General features: G+C 38.5%; 1 pseudogene; it reads left to right on the top strand.

The window, feature by feature from the left end:
• Positions 1-3,307: 3,307 nt before the first annotated feature.
• Positions 3,308-4,798, top strand: LOC106975523 (elongation factor 1-alpha 1-like; annotated as a pseudogene).
• The last annotated feature ends 278 nt before the right edge of the window (positions 4,799-5,076 follow it).

The raw sequence follows: 5,076 nt of genomic DNA, 5'->3' as shown, positions 1-5,076 counted from the left end.
AGGAGCAAAATCAGGAGATATATAAAGAAATACTGGCATGCATAGAAACAAATTTTTATTTGTGTGTCTCTACCCTCCTTTAAGTCTATGAGATATGGCTGCCAGATTTTAAGTTACCTTTTTGAGACAAACACATGGATGAGGACACTTTGCAGAGCTGTGATGATCAATAGGATAGCTGCTAACCCCATATGTCTACTCTGCTCTTGATGTGGCTAATCTGAATTGAGATGTAAGTATGCGGTGTATGAATTACACACCAAATTCAAGGCCTTCAGAAGAATGTAAGAGACCTGTCTTAGTCTGTTGGTCTGTTATAACAGAATACCATACACTGGGGTGGCTTCTAAATCTCAGAAAATTATTTCTCACAATTCTGGAGGCTGGAAAGTGCCAGATAAGACACTGATAGAGCGTTTGGTGAGAGCCTATATCCTGTTCATAGACGGGCTGTCTTCTTGCCCTGTCCTCACATGGAAGCAGGGGTGAAGGAGCTTTCTGGAGTCTCTTATAATGACTCTAGTCCTATTCATGAGTGCTTCATCATCATGACCTAATCACCTTCCAAAGATCCTACCTCAAAATACCATTACATAGGTTTCAAAATATAAACTTCGGGAGGACACAAATAAGTATTCAACCCGTAGCAAGATCTTGTCATATTTTTGTTATGTTAATTACATATTGAAACACTATTTTAGGTATATTGGTTTAGAATGCCATTAAAATTCATTTCTTCTGTTTCATTTTACTTTTTATGTGGCTATTGGAAAATTTTAAATTTGTAGCTGTCATTGTATTTCTGTTGTGCAGTGGTGTTATAAAAAGCAGAAGTTCCTGAGGGTGCTACCCAGAGGGTTTAGAGAGATGTTGAAGATGAGGCCTGAGAAAGTGAGTGTTGATAATCCCTCAACACGTCAACATTCATGCCATAGAAGGCAAGACTGTTCCTTCTCTACCTCAACTGTCACTGGTGAAAGTCATCCATAGATTGTGAGTTCGAGCCCCTGGTCTGGCTCTGTGCTGACAGCTCAGAGCCTAGAGCCTGCTTCGGATTCTATGTCTCCCCGTCTCTCGGCCCCCTCCCCTTGACAATGGTTCATTCTCACCCTCAAAAAATAGTATTTCTTATACACTTTTAACCTATTACTTTCTACTGTATATAGCAAGTATTCAGTAATCTTCTTTATTTTACTTCCTAGTCTGTGTATTGAGGAAAGTGATTATGCTTTACACACATCTCTATTCCCATACCTGCCATAATGTCTCATATATGATACAAAAATGCCAATAAATATTGTTCAAATTAATACTTTGCTTTGAAATTCTGTCTTGAAAAATTATCTATATCTATCTATAGATATAGATATATCATTACCCTAAATTTAAATGCATTTATATAGAATATAGTTTTGAATAAATTTGTATATAATAAAATCCAAACTTTATAATAGTAATTACTGGGTTTGAGCAACTTTAATTTACTTCTTTAAAAATACTGTATCACTGGGGTGCCTGGGTGGCTTAGTTAAGCATCCAACTTCAGCTCAAGTCATGATCTCACGGTTTGTGGGTTCGGGCCCGCATCGGGCTCTGTGCTGACAGCTCGGAGCCTGGAGCCTGCTTTGGATTCTGTGTCCCCTTCTCTCTCTGCCCCTCCCCTGCTCATGCTCTGTCTCTCTCTGTCTCTCAAAAATGAATAAACGTTAAAAAAATTTTTTTAATAAATAAACATTAAAAAAAATTTTAAATACTGTATCACTTAACTTCTCTACAATTAACAAATATGGTACAAGCAAGAACTTATGGCATTTTCCTTAAATTAAAAAAAAAATCCAAACTTCCTTGTGTGAATGTATGATCTTTTATAAACTCAGGTCAAAATTCCCTGAATATATGGTGGGAGGGAAAATTGACTTATGCATGTTTCATTATTCACACAGCTGTCTTAATTACTAGTAAATTTGAAACAGTGAAGACTTATTTTTCTGTCATACACCCTTCAGCTATTTTTAACTTCTTTATCTTTTATGCCTTACGATCAACTGAAATTAAAAGAAAGTAGTTCTAATTTAATACAAAAGTTAATTGTTCAGCACATTCTGCCAGTCTGGTCTTAGGTCTGCAAGTACTTTGCCTGAAGCAATACAATTGTAGTTACTCAAAATACATACCATTTGGAGGATGTATGTATTTTAAGACTCACTTGGCAGAGGCTGGCCACAGAGTTACCTTCTGTTACAAGTATGTAATGATCCCTTCATTGAGCTAAGTATTATTTTTAGCAGTGTTAGTCTTCCATGGCCTGTAGCAAAGAAGATAGAAAAAAAAATGACAAAAAAAGTTACTTTCCATTTTGTAACGTGTTACTATAAGGCACTACACTGTATAGACTATACCACCTGGAGGACACAAGAGTAATAAGGAAAGCGTAAATTATTTTCCTTGGATATATTGAAGGTGCGTAATTTCTTAAGGAGGGGTAAGGGAAGAAGATATTCTGATAGCATTGTATCCAGTATGCAGAAGGATTGCCAGGCCATCCTTTCAGAATTAAGTATCAAAGTTCAGAGGACTGAGTAAAATAAAAATCAATTGGAGGGGTGCTTGGATGGTTCAGTTGATTGGGTGCCAGACTCTTGATTTTGGCTCCAGTCATGATTCTAGGGTCATGGGATTGACCATGTCCAGCACTGGGCTGAGCGTGGAGTTTGCCTCAGATTCTCTCTCCCCCTCTGCCCTTCTCCACACTTGCTCTGTCTCAAATAATAAAAAATAAAAAATCAATTCGAGACATTTTCTTCTTATTTATCCAGGACAAACTAAATGTCTTTCATATATTCAGATTTGCTGTAATTAATATTTTTGATTTTTATATTCTTCAGATCTCAAAATTTCTTTGGTGTGGTCTACCAATCCTGAAGATTTTTTAAAATTTTTGAATGCAAAGTTTAACTTTAACAGAGAATATGCCCATGCTAGATTACTAACCTTTCCTTTTATATCTTATTTCCTAAAAGCTGTTTTTATAATTTCTTCTAGTCTTTAAGCAATCTTTATGAAAGATATTAAAAATAAAGTGATATAACAATAATAATAACAATAATAATAAGTATGCTTTCCTTTTTAGAGAAAGAAAAAATGTTTCAAATTTCATAAAGGTGAACAGAATATAATTATGCTATCCATGCATCTTTCATAGGGATCTGTTTATTTAAATTTTTAAAAATAATAAAGTGAGCTTTTTCATACAGCTTTGCTGCCAGACCACAGGTGACATAAAAACCACCACTAATCCTAAACCAAAATGGGAAAGGAAAGGACTCAAAGCAACATGTTTGTCATGGATATATACATTCAGGCAAGTCTATCACTGCTGGTCATCTGACCTATTACTGAGGTGGGATGGACAAAGGAACTATAGAAAAAATTGGAGAAGGAGGCTGCTGAGAAAAAACCCTTGCAAGCATGCCTGGGTCTTGGGTAAACTGAGAGCCGAAAGTGAACATGGTATCGCCATTGATATGTCCCTGTGGAAATTTGAGACGAGCAAGCATTATGTGACCATCACCAATGCCCCAGGACACAGAGACTTCATCAAAAACATGCTTGCAGGCACAACTGAGGCTGACTGTACTGTCCTGCCTGTTGCTGCAGGTGTTGGTGAATTTGAAGCAGGTATCTCCAAGAATGAGCAGACCCGTGAGCATGCCCTTCTGGCTTCCACACCTGGCTGTGAAACTCCTACATGTTGGTGTTAACAAAATGGATTCCCTGAACCACCCTACAGAAGAGATACTGAAACAGAAGAGATATGAGGATTGTTAAGGGATCAGCACCTACATTAAGAAAATTGGCAACAATCTGGACATAGCATTTGTGCCAATTTCTGGTTGGAATGGTGACAACCTGCTGGAGCCAAGGGCTAACGTGCCTTGGTTCAAGGGTTGGAAAGTCACCCGTAAAGATGGCAATGCCAGTGGAACCACACTGCTTGAACCTCTGGATTGCATGCTGCCACCAACTCATCCAACCAACAAGCCCTTGTGTCTGCCCTTCCAGGACGTCTACAAAATTGGTGAAATCGGTACTGTCCCTGTGGGCCCAGTGGAGACTGGTGTTCTCAAACCCAGCGTGGTGGTGCCCTTGCTCCAGTCAGCGTTACGACTGAAGCAAAATCTGTTGAAAGGCACCATGACGCTTTCCTGGTGACAACGTGGGCTTCAGTGTCAAGAACATATCTGTCAAAGATGTTTGTCATGGCAGTATGGCTGCTGACAAAAATGAGCCACCATTGGAAACAGCTGGCTTGATGGCTCGGGTGATCATCCTGAACCATCCAGACCAAATCAGTGCTGGATAGGCACCTGTGCTGTGTTGTCACACAGCTCACATTACCTGAAAGTTTGCTGAGCTGAAGGAGAAGATTGATCATCATTCTGGGGAAAAAGCTGGAAGATGGCCCTAAGTCCTTGAAATCTGATGGTCCTACCATTGTTGATATGGTTCCTGGCAACCCTGTGTGTGTTTTGAGAGTTTCTCTCCTCTGGGCCGTTTTGCTATTCATGACATGAAACAGATGGTTGCTGTGGGTGTCGTCAAAGCAGTGGACCAGAAGGCAGCTGGAGCTGGCAAGGTCACCAAGTCTTCCCAGAAAGCTCAGAATGCTAAATCATATTATCCCCAATACCTGCCACCCCAATAGTAACAGTGGGGGAAGAGTGGTCTCAGGACTGTTTGTGTCAATTGGCCATTTAAGCTTGATAGAAAAGACTGGTTAATGATAACCATGCATCATAAAACCTCAGAAGGAAAAATGATTTCTGAACTGTGTGTGTGTGAGAGAGAGAGTTTTAAGTTACTAATTTTTAAAATCAGTACTTTTTTAATGGAAACAACTTGACTGAAAATCGTTTTACAAAATTTCAAGACCCATTAAAACAAATGCTTAATGAGAAAAAAAATAAGATGGGATTTTTGTTAATAAATTCTATTAATAATTCATGCTAATTAGTACCTTCAGTTTGTTTTCCATTCCTTTTCTGGAACAGTTAATATTCTCAGGTTATCCCAAAT

This window comes from Acinonyx jubatus, chromosome F2 (assembly GCF_027475565.1).
Source record: "Acinonyx jubatus isolate Ajub_Pintada_27869175 chromosome F2, VMU_Ajub_asm_v1.0, whole genome shotgun sequence".
Lineage (NCBI taxonomy): Eukaryota > Metazoa > Chordata > Mammalia > Carnivora > Felidae > Acinonyx > Acinonyx jubatus.
Note: the sequence above shows the minus strand (reverse complement) of the source record. Positions and strands in the feature narration are given on the sequence as shown.